Here is a 12,471-nt window from a genome sequence, read left to right on the forward strand (position 1 = left end):
CAACTCTGCCTTCTTTATCTCTTCATTCGTTTTCCCGCCTAGCTCTATTCTGCCCTGCCATAGGCCAAAGCAGCTTCTTTATTAACCAATGGTAATAAAATACGTTCACAGCATACAGAGGGGAATCCCACATCAGTAGTAGAGAATGCAATGGTAGAAATACTCAGAAAACTGCAAATTCATCTTTGAAAGATAACGCAAAATTTGACACATAATAAACATTCAATAAATATATGTTAAATAACAAAAAAGAATGAAGACATGGAGGAAGGTGGGGAAAACTACAAAAATAATTTTTCTCAGGACAATTGTGGTCTCCTGAGAATTACCATCTTCCAAGACAGCTGGGATGATGCACAATGGTGGCTAAGGGCAAGCATAATCTCTCCCAGAAGCTCATTGCCTTTGGCATGCACATAGAGTTTAGAGGCACAGTAGGACCACCTCTAGAATAGCCAGGAAATCTAGGAGTTCAGAGCCTCAAGAACTATAAAGAGGGCAGCAAGTGGGAAAAATGCCTCCAAAGTGACTTTATCATGATCACAGAATGAATTAAATAGCTTCCAGGTAGAAGTCTAAGTTTCATTAGTTCATCTTACTTTCTGCTGGTGCACACCGTATTCATTCTGATTTATCTAACTTTGTGCTATTTTCTTTACCTACCAGGCATTTCTCCATTGTCTTATCTAATGCTGTGTGGAAATTAAAGGATAGAAACTGGGTTATAAAGATTGATATTGGGCTGAGTAAGATGCTGTCAACAATGAAACAGTCTTGGGAATCCATGTACAAATACAATCATATTTGAGAGTAATTAAAAGTTCAAGAAGGTTGCTGATGTGGGGAACTGAAGAGCTCTCTTAAGGGTCTGGAGTGGACTATGACAGTTGATGAAATTATAATGCAAATTATTTCCCTGTTTACTGTTTTGGAGAACAAATCAAATACATCCATGTAATCCTGTATTATTAAAGTTACCGTGCCTGCGCACGTGTATATAATGTTTGTGCATTCATGTATGTGTGCTGCAAAGGGAAAAAACTAGGGCCTTGAACACACTAGTCAAGTACTCTAACAGAGAGCCATTCCCTGGCCATTATATCTTCACCAATCTCAAGCCTATTCTTTCTATATGGGCCCAGCAAATACTACACCCTCCTTCATAAAGCTTTTGCTTATTTATGAATTATAAATTTACATAAAATCATCACCATAAGATATAACATGTATATTCTCTTTAATTTCTTAGAGAGAGAGAGAGAGAGAGAGAGAGAGAGATTCTGTTGTTTCTCTGCATGATTTGGGTGTTTAAACATCTGTCTTACAGTGTTGCTAATCATAATTCCTCTGAATACCATCTTTCTAGATTAGAAGGCTCTTATGACAGCAAAATAAAAGACATATTGTACTATGTGTATGGAATATTTCTGGGGCTATTTACATTAAGGTGCCTCTGCCTGCTGCATCCTATCTAGTGGATGGATGGATTTATATAAGAAACAGCAATTGCTGGGGCTTATTTCATATTTGTATCCTCCACAAAGTTTAACACATTTGGAAAATAATACTCTGCAAAAGTTTTAGGGATGATTCAAGCTGGAGAAAGTCTTCATGCAGTCAGCTCTGGGGTTCTGCTTGAAAACTACCAGTTGAGTTCAGGCTTACTCATTTTTAAAGCTTCTGTCTTTCTAAATGTATCTGCCTGTAAATGATCTGTGTCATTGCCGTGAAAAAGAAAAAAATCTTCTGTTAAGGCAACAGATGCCTGTAGTAGCTTTTCTAATTTTTGTTTTGTTTTTGATTTTAAAGACAAGGTTTCTCTTTTGTGATAGCCCTTCCCTGGCTGTCCTGGAACTTGCTTTGTAGATCAGGCTGGCTTCGAACTCACTGGTATTAAAGACATGTATAAGGTTCCCGTTCTGATTTGCTCCATGATAACTCAGCAAATCCATCCATCTATCCAATCATATAACGTTTCCCCATTTCCTTGAGTCTCAAAAGATAAAATGGAGCTGGGCAGTGGTGGTGTACACCTTTAATGCCAGCACTTGGGAGGTAGAAGCAGTGAGTTCAAGGCTAGCCTGGTCTACAAGAGCTAGTTCCAGGACAGGTACCAAAAAAAAAAAAATAAAATGGTTTGAGGAGGGTTCCTTAGACCCCTTCCCAAATAATGCAAGCTATTGCTGTTTGTTGTCCTGTGTTGCCCCACAGAATTCAATGGTAAGACCTTATTGCTGAAGACACCTCACACTGGTACTGATTCGGAGGCATCCTCTTTGCTGGCTAGCTTTTGCAGTGCTGGAAGGTGCCATAACAGTTCTGCCCAGCAACAAACAATGCAAACTCCAATAATGACCCATCTGGATAGGTACGTCCATTGGTTCAATAGTGGCATGGCTATTATAGGAGTAACCATACATTTTCTGATTAATGAACGCACAATCCACAGGTGAGGATGCTGGGACTGTAAACCTGGCCAAGAACTTATGACTGGGGAGGGCCTGGGCCCTAGGGAAGAATCTACTAATATTGGTTTGTTAAACTGACATAGTATCACATTGTCATCTAAATATACGCCTTCATACCTATACATAAGTGTAGCTCTTGGTCCTTAACTGAAAAGCTTCTCTTCGCAGTAATAAAAAGACTCACATTGGATCTGACCAAAGTGCAAAACAATAAGTTCCTGTGACAGTGGTGTATTAGGCTCTAAATGGGACACACACCCCCGCTCCATACTGCAAGGCTCAGAGAATATCACAGAGAGGGTAGGAAAATAAAGGACAGATGATCAGCACACCCATGAGCTTACCGCATCATGCAAAGGGGAAGGGCTCACCAGGCCACAGCTCTTTTCTGAGGGACTCCTGACAGGGAATGGTGGCAGTGGGAAAGGGTGTCACTTTCTTCAGTGATGCAACTATTCATAAATTGCTTAACCACCTTCCACTTTTACTCATGCAGGCGATCCTATTTAACCTCAGGGGGTCACACACAAATCGTCAAAGTAGGAAGTCCATTTGTAGGAAATCAGTGCTTTAGAGGGAGAATGGGAGATGAGACAGTTTAATGGGGCGAGAAGGACTAAAATTCATGACACACATGCATAAAACTGGCAAATAAGAATTAATTTTTAAACATGACAAAACGGGTGTCCCTCCTTGCCTTGTCTAATAACCTGTGCCACTAGCCCATTTGATTCAGGAAGCTGCCCCATTTCTACTTCTTGCTCTACAAATGTATCTAGTTTAAAACAAGGCAAAATGATAGATAAAAATTACCTGCTTTCTCCAATTCTATATGTCCCACCTGCTATGACTTCACTTGTCTTTTTTTCCCCTATAAACTTTTGGGCAATGGGCCTTCTAACTTGGTGTGGTGGCTCACTTGAGAGGCTGACGCAGAGGACCGAAATGACTTCCAGGACAACCAAGACTACAGGAGTATAGTGCGAGACCCTGTTTCAAATAAAAATGATCCATGCCACGTGCAGCTTCTCTACCCAACTATGTCCTGCACATGCTTCTTCAGGACCTAGCACAATAGCCAATCTTCCCCCCTCCATGTTCCCTCCCAACCCATCAGCTCTAGTCTGGCCCCACATTTAGTACCCTGGCCTAGTCTGACTAACCTCTAGGCTTTGTCAGGCCCGTCTCATGCCACATCCAGCCTTTCCGCCCCACCAGATCTCCTCCTAACACTCCAGGCTTGGACCAGGACACACATCCTGTACATCAGTCCAGACCCCTCTGCCCACTGACTTTATTCCACTAAGCCATTTCCAACCTCTAGGCCCAACCCATGCAACACATCCTCTCTTCCAGTCCTAGTGAAATGTTTGCTTGGGAAGTGATGTAATATGAGCTTTGTCATTATGAGGATACAATGTCTTATCTTTCCTTAACGTTGTAAATATCTAGTCTTTTACATTTTTCCCATTTTTAGTTTTTTTATAATTTCATACGTGAGTATAATGTATTTTTATCGTATCTCCCCTCCTTCCCCACTCTAGTTCCTCCTGTACCCCCAGTCCTTCTTAAATCCACATTCTCATTCTCTCTCTGTGTGTGTAGGGTTGACTACTTAGGCACGGACAACCTATACGAGGGCTTGTCTCTGAAAGAAACTGACCCTCCCCCTCCCTTAGCAGTCTGACTCCCATAGCTCTTTAACTATGCATAGGGTCTTGGAGCCCTTCACCTAGCCACGCTGGAACGTCAACTAGATACCTAACTTTTCTGTTGTTAGTTAGGGTCTCACTATGGAGCCTAGGCTAGGCTTGAACTTGCAATCTTCCTGCCTGTGCTTCTGAGTGCTGTGATTACAGCGGTGAGCCACTTTGACTTAGTTAATATTTACTGTACACCATCTGTGTTCTTGTCCTTCCCCTAGATACCCTCATTACTAATGGGCCTCTTCTAAGTACTTCCTAATGATTTGTACTAGTATATTTCCAGAGAAAAATACAGTTTGAAGACTAAGATCAACTGCTCATAGAAAAATCAATCCCTTTTCTCTAGTCTTTACAATCCCCACAGAATTATCTTCTAGGATTGGTACTCCTGGATTGACTCCAGTCAATCATTTTAAATAATCCATATCTTTTTCTCACCTATTTGGATAATTATGTATTCTACTGATTTCAGCTCTGCTATATATATTCTAATGCTCAAAATTTGAGGTCAGAAAATTATAGCTCCTCTGTGTGATCCTCCCTTTTGCATTCAACATTATTGCACACTGCTCTGACCTTGCTGTGTGTCAGATTATAGAGGTTTAGAAGGCGGCCTGAAAATGCAGTAGAAGCATGCTTGTTAAAAGACAAAGCACAAGTGAAATGAGAAACAGCACCACAATTTACACAAAAACACATAATGGCATTCCATCCCAACAAAACAATTTCTCCTTGCTGTTATTTAGAATCTTTATTGTAGCACACAAGCTGTAGGGTGACGTCACTGTTAGGCTACTCTACATTTAAAGAAGCAGTAAGGGTTATATCAATATCGACAATAAATATTCCATTCACATCCTTATTAAAATACTACTACAGAAGTCCCTAACCTTCAAGACTTAATCACATTATGCACAATTCCCTCTCTCTGGCTGGTAATAAGCACTCTCGAGCTTTTGAAACCAAAGACGCCACTTTGGTAGCAGAGCAGCAGTTTCTGTTGCAGCCTTGCAATCAGGTCTTTATGCTGAATTCAGTCCTGCTTCAATCTATCAAAGCAGCTTTCGACTACAGACTTCTTACACTAAGCCTTTACTTTCCATTCCGTGTACTGGTTCTGTAAAAGAAACGAATGGCCACCTGGCCACTGGTGAGCTGCGAACAGAACATAGCTGTACTGGGATTAAAAATGACTGTGTGTACCATGTCGGCCTGCTGAGCTGGCAGATGGATCACAGAAGGCTGAGATCTCCACTACCTAAAATCATACCAGGACATTTTCATCCCCCTTGAGTTTCAAAGATACTCAAAACGGTAGCATGAGCGCACTAGCAGGTATGAGTAATAGAAATGCAATTGGTTTAACATGTAGTACCTCCTATGTGCTACAGGTACAGCTACTAGGGACATTCACAATTGAGTTCTCAATTCAAGCCTCATATTGACTTCAAGGAGTCAGGAAGCAGTCTTATCGGGTAAGGATATTTAAGCTCAGAGAGATTAAGTTACATTGATTACATGGTTAGTCGATAATACATCTAGAATTTGAGCCAAACCTAGCAAGACCCAGGTCCCATGTTCCTTTTCTACTATAGGATTTCTCTTAGCAATGAGAGACAAGTTGCCTATTATCTGGCTCTGCGCCTGTGTTTATATCTAAGGAAAGCAGGGTGTCTATTGGTAATTTCATTTACTTTCTCATTTTGCCTAGGTTGAGTCTGCCCTAAGTTTTTCCTTTTTTTCCTTTCTTTTTTTTTCAAGACCGGGTTTCTCTTTGTAAGAGCCCTAGCTATCCTGAAACTAGCTCTGTAGACCAGGATGGCCTTGAACTAACAAAGATCTGTCTCTGCCTCCTGAGTGCTGGAATTAAAGGCAAGCGCCACCACCAATCAGCTCCATTTTTAACCTGCAGCTTTCCTTACAAAATCCAACATGGCTATCCTGTTGCCTTCCTTCCCACTTTGCCCATAACAGTGAGTTACTAGAACGTCTCAAGTTTCCACACTGGACAAACCAGTGCATCACACGGCCTTTGTACTCTAAAATCCTTGAAGTCATTTCCACTCAAGTCTAGGAGTATTAGGTTCTCACTTCTGCTGAGGACAGGCAAGAGCACCACCTCAAGTATCTGTAAAATGACAATCTACCAACCTGTGAAGGATCAGAGATTCAAGAAAGAAAAAAAAAACAAGGTAGGAAGACAGCCGTCTTTGCCTGATGCAGTTTTACTCACATGGGGACTAGCCAGTCAGGGTTCTTAGGGTGATGGGAAAACAGCTATGGGCCCATCTGGCACCTTGTGGCACTGGGCATGTGGGCCTTATTATGATAAAGCAGTATGTGGTGGAGATGTGGGAGAGAGAAAAGCGGAATGAGCCATGTGCTGTTGAAGGGTACAGAAAGGAAGAAATGGAGAGGGTGAGGAGTGTGCAAATGGTGGAGGCCTGCTTGCCACTTGGGGTCATGGTGAAGTCATTCTGTGTTCCCATCAAACACAAGACCTATTTTCACAGGAGAATATACAAGATTCTATCCAGATTTTGGTATCAGGTATATTTCATGACCAGAGGCGAGAAAAGCATTATATACACAATCAAAATAAAGAGAGGCAATACAACTATAAGGAATGTGGAAAGTGCTTCAACAGATGTTCCTGCCTCACTAGGCATAAAAGAATTCAATCCAAAGAGAAGACACACACATGTCAATAATGTGGCAAGTCCTTTTCCCATCACACAAATAAAGATCACCACAGAATCTATACTGGTGAGAAACCTTACAGGTGTCACCTATGTTCAACTCTTAGAAATCATTAGAAAATTTATGCAATGGGCACACTTCATAAAATTTCCTAGTATATCACACAGCAATTCACCGTACCAGTCTTCCATACATTGACCAAGTTATTGCACAGATTCAAATCCTTCAATTACTTTTCAAGGTTTAGTCAATATTTAGAAAGTTCTAGAGTTCTTATAAATTTAGAAACATTGTATCCCAATTTGAACTTTATAGTCATCAAACATTTGTTGTAAACTGAATTATTTGTGCATCAATTTTGGTGACATAACTATTCAAACATCAAATATTACAAATATGCAAATATGCCTAGTTAAGAATATTATTTCCCTGCAATTATTTCCAATTCCACATAGATAACAGCGTGTCTTTAACTTCAAGTATCTTCCTTCTGTGCCTTTGCAATCAAAATGTTAAACATTAAAAAAAGAAGGAAATCAACTTCACTAGGCATGAAGATATATATCTTAATCCCAGTACTCAGGAAGCAGAGGCAGATGGATTGATACCAAATCCAAAGTCAGCCTGGTGTTTGTGGCAAGACTGTCTCAACCGACCTTCCCAATCCTGGAAGAAAAAAAAAGAACTTAATTTTATCCCAAGTTTCCTATTGGCCAACCCTTTCATATGCAGCCTAGAACACAGACTCTCCTGGTCCTCACAAGGACTATAGTTTTTCAACTATAGTCAACTAGAGTGTTTCAACCCTTCATACAGGACCTGAATACCTTCATCGCCTAAAGCATCACCACTGAGATCAAGGTCTCTCCAATGTTGGTTAATATAGAATGCAATGCACACATCCTGACAACACAGTCTGGTCGGGTAACAGGTCTACAACATGCCAATAAACAATACAGAAGGGGATGCCATCATCTCAGCTGCTCCGGGACACTTTAGGAGTCATTTAGAAAAAGATACTAGAAAAATCTGAGTGCCATGTGAAAAAGACCATCTGGGCAGGGAACAGCAGAGATTCGGGGTCAAGGATGCTTTACTCCCTCCACATAAGCTGGTTCTTCTCCCTCTCTCCCCCTTCCCTCCCGCCCCTCCCTCTCTTCCTCTCTCCCACTCCCACTCTGCTTCCTCTAGAGATTCACTCACCAGGACAACAAACAAACAAACAAAAAAACAGAATAAAAACAACTTAATTTTAGGGGCTGCTGTAACATCATGAACTCTATCTGTGCCTATAGTTCCTGATACTCATGTCAGATCCGGTAACTGCCAGGCTGTTTGAATCCTACGCAGATCCACTTTAGTCTCAAAGCTCCAATGGTATTATGAATTAGCAGCAGCAGCAGCAATCCTATCAGGTTCTGGGTAGAGATGAGGACCTGTGCTAGAGGCTTACAACAAGCTGCAGAAAGGGGACAGTCAGGGGTTGGAGAGATGGCTCGGCAGTGAGGATCACTGGCTGCTCTTTTCAAAGGGCTTGGGTTCAATTCCTAGTACCCACATGGCAGCTCACAGCCATTTGTAACTCGAGTTCTAGGGGATCCTACACACTCACACAGATATACATGCAGGCAAAATACCAACACACATAAAAAATAAATACAAAAGAAAACAGAAAGGGGACACTCAGAAAGCCTGGAGGAATGGAAACACAGGACAGCTAATAAGGAAGGCAGCAGAAGAGTCCAACTGACTCCCAAAGGTTAAATCCCAGGACAAGAACTTACACAAGACTCTCAGTGGTGTCTTTTCTGTGCAGCAGACCTGCACAAAGATGTTGGACCCCTGTATCTCCTAGGACACTGCCCAAAACAAAGAGCTCTTCTGAAGTCTGACTTGCAAGAAGAGAGCATCTGTGAGATGGTATGTGCTCGAGCTACCCAGAGAAAACGAAAAATCCATAATTACTGTTATTTTGATTTTTGAGAACATTCTACCAATCTCCCTGCTTCTTCTCTTGAATTCTAGTTCTTACCTCACCTTCCCAAAGAATCCCCTCGTGAGGTCTCCAGCACACGGGGGGGGTCTCTTCCACAGTTCAGCTGATGTTTAGTATATAAATGTCCCTAAGGGCAGCCTTGTAATTTGAAGAACTTGTGATAACATCATTCACATCTAGCCCCATATCCAACATCTGTAGCTATTCTTTTATTATATAAAATAATTTTAAATTTGAATATACTTTGACCATATTATTCCCCTGTCCTAAATCCTCCCAGATCCCTAACTACACAAATTTAAGTTCTTTCTCAAAAAACAAAAGCCCAATACAACAAAATTCCCCCCCAAAACAAACAAAATAAAACATTCAAAACAAAACAAAACAAAAAAAACTATAACCAAATAAAAGCACATAAAAAAAAAGCTGTTGAGTCCATTTATATGTTGGCCAACTACTCCTTAACATGAAACCTGCCCTGGAGTAATTGCTATATTCAGTGTCACTATTGGAGAAAACTGATTTTCCCTCTCCCAGCAGGTGTAAATGACAGCAGGTCAGTTGCTAACCTTTACTGGTACAGGTCAAACTGGATGGCTGCATGTAGAAGAACCAAAATAGAGCCACAATTATTACCCTGCACAAAAATTAGTTCCAAATGGATCAAAGACCTCAACATAAAACCAGATACACTGAACCTGATAGAAGAAATTGGGGAATAGTATTGAATTCACTGGCACAGGAAGACTTTCTGAACAGATCATTAGCAAAGGTACTAAGATCAACATAAATGAAACTTCTTCATGAAACTGAAAAGTTTTTGTAAGGCAAAGGATTGTCACTTGTACAAAGCAGCAGACTACAGAATAGGAAAAGGTTTTTTTTTAAAACCAACTCCATATCCGATATATAGGACCAGTATCTAAATATATATAAAGAACTCTAGAAACTATACATCAAGAAAACAAATAACATAATTTAAAATGGGGTATAGATCTAAACAGAATTTTCAGTGGAAGAATCTCAAATGACTGAGAAACACTTAAGGAGATGTTCAACATCCCTAACCATCAGGGAATTGCAAATCAAAATGACTCTGAGATTCCATCTTACATCTGTCAAAATGGCTAAGATAAAAAACACAAGCGACAATTCAGGCTGTTGAGGATTTGGAGTGAAAAGAACATCCATATATTGCTAATTGAAGTGCAAATTCTGACAGCCACTGTAGAAATCAGTGAGGTGTTTCCTCAGGAAGCTAAGAATCATTCTACCTCAGGATGCAGCTATACCACTCTTTAGGCATATACCCAAAGGATGTTTCATCCTACCACAAGAACACTTGCTCAACCATGTTCATTGCTGCTCTATTCATAATAGCCAGAACCTGGAAACAGCCTAGATGTTTCTCAACAGAAGAATGGACAAAGGAAATGTGGTACATTTACACAATAGAGTATTACTCAGCTATTATATAAAAAGAGAATTAGTAGTAGTAGTAAATTATTATAGTTAAAAGGGAGACTAGAATAGATGGCTATGGATACATGGGGTTCTAGAATGGGAAGATCAATAGGGAAGAAAATGGGAGAGAAGAATGATGAATATGGTGAGGGACAACTGAAACTAAGGGACATTTGAGAGGTAGTATGGAACATTAACACCATAGAAACTTTAAAAATATATATACATATATGAAGGCGATTTAAATGAAATTTCTAACTAATGGGGAAGGGCAAAGAATCCCAACTAGACATCTCTTGTCACATGTAGCTATTCTTTATACAGTTAAATGTGTGTAATTTGTTGGTTCTACTCTTTAGTCTTTGGGGGCCTGCCACCCAGCTCCCAATAAATTCACTGAGACTTACTCTTTCCTATGAATGCCTAGCCTTAGCTTGGCTTGTTTCTAGCAAGCTTTTCTTAGCTTAAATTATACCATCTACCTTTTGCCTCTGAGCTTTTATCTTTATTCTATATTTCTTCCTTTACTTCTTACTCTGTTGCTGGCCCCATGTGTCCTCTCTCCTTTTCTTCTGCCCCCTTTCCTCTCTCTAGTCTATTTATTCTCGCTGCCTGCCATGCCCATCTACTTCTCTCTCGTGCCTTAGCTATTGGCCAGTCAGCTCTTTATTAGACCAATCAGGTGCTTTAGACAGGCAAAATGGCAGTTTCAAAGAGTTAAACAAATGCAATATAAATAAATGCAATACATTTTTTGCATCAGTAAACAAATATTCCATAGCATAAATGAATGTTAATACATCTTAAAATAATATTCCACAACAAATATGAGTATAATTCCTACAAAATGTGACATGCTGCTGGAATGCATATCAGATTTGGTAGTAGATTTTAGAATCCCATCCTTAGTATATCACTTAGCTGTATGAAATGAGAAAAGTCAAATGTTTCTGGATCCCTGGTTTCTTTAGCTATACAATAGAGACAAAACCTACCTTACAGAGTATAAACATTGCACACAATGAACTTCTGAAAAACATATCAGGCATTCAACCGTTATTACATGCCACATATTTCTTAGAAACTTACTCTAGTTCCTTCACTTTACAGTTGGAATCTCTGAAACCTTCACAAAGACATTTCACTCTGTTGTTACCCAGCAGATTTTGACTATGTGAAGTGTGCATTGAAATAAAGAGAGAGGCAATGTTATGATAAGGCCTGAGATTGGACCTTAGCGGGTCCATGGCGAGTGAGACAGACACTCCATGCAAACAGTGCTCATGTGAAGGGGTTTTATGGAGAGAAAGAGAATGGAAAGCGAGGAGTGGAGGGGGAAGGCCAGTCTCTGGGGACAGGAGTGGCAGAAGAGAAAAGAGAGGCTGAGACAAAGAGACAGGCTGAGAGACAGGTGGCGCAGAGACTTGCCTGTCTCTACAGAGGAACTGTGCGAAAGAGAGCAGGAAAGGATGGAGCTTGTCTCTGAAAGGGGGCTTTTGCACCTGTGTACAGACTACATAGTGACATAGCAGCCATAGGACCCTGGACTGGTACTGCTTGAACGCATCCTGCCAGGTGACAGTGGGCAGGACGGCATAATGCCTGAACCCCAACAGGCAAAATACTCAACAAAAAGGCTCTGAGTTTCAACAAAAAGGCTCTGAGTTTCTTGGAAGAAAGAAAGTATGTACTGGGACAAACTGGCCACTGTAGCAGACTACCCAAATCATAGCCACATTTACCACATGAGTTGAATGAACATCCACAAACAGAAGTCCCCACCTCTTGCACAATGTCACAGCCTTCTGCCCCCACAGACTTGTGAAATGCAGACCAATGAGCCTCATACTGGGAACTCAGAAGAGGTTAGCGTCCTGACAGAACAGGTGTTGGGAAGAAATACGGATCATCTAATCTTACTTTAAATCCTCCTATTAATGTAGGACTGTCTTGGATTTTCTTCCAATTCCCAGACAGCATAGCTGATAGTCCTACATAATAAATTTTATATGTTCACTATTATCATCCTTAGACACTATCACCATCATCCATATAATATATCCTCGTGGCATAGTGGTTTTTGCTCACTGTTCTCTATTCTATCTTTCTTTCTCTGGAATAAAGTTTAAATTCCTTG

At 40.6% G+C, this 12,471-nt stretch overlaps 1 protein-coding gene across 6 annotated transcripts in view; it reads right to left on the minus strand.

Annotated features, from left to right (window-relative positions):
• Vsig1 (V-set and immunoglobulin domain containing 1) overlaps positions 1-12,471 on the minus strand; it is a 159,234-nt gene that overhangs the window by 74,521 nt on the left and 72,242 nt on the right. The gene's annotated exons all lie outside the window — the stretch shown is intronic.

The sequence above is a fragment of the Myodes glareolus genome, chromosome X (genome assembly GCF_982192425.1).
Source record: "Myodes glareolus chromosome X, mMyoGla1.1, whole genome shotgun sequence".
In the NCBI taxonomy this organism is placed as follows: Eukaryota; Metazoa; Chordata; class Mammalia; order Rodentia; family Cricetidae; genus Myodes; species Myodes glareolus.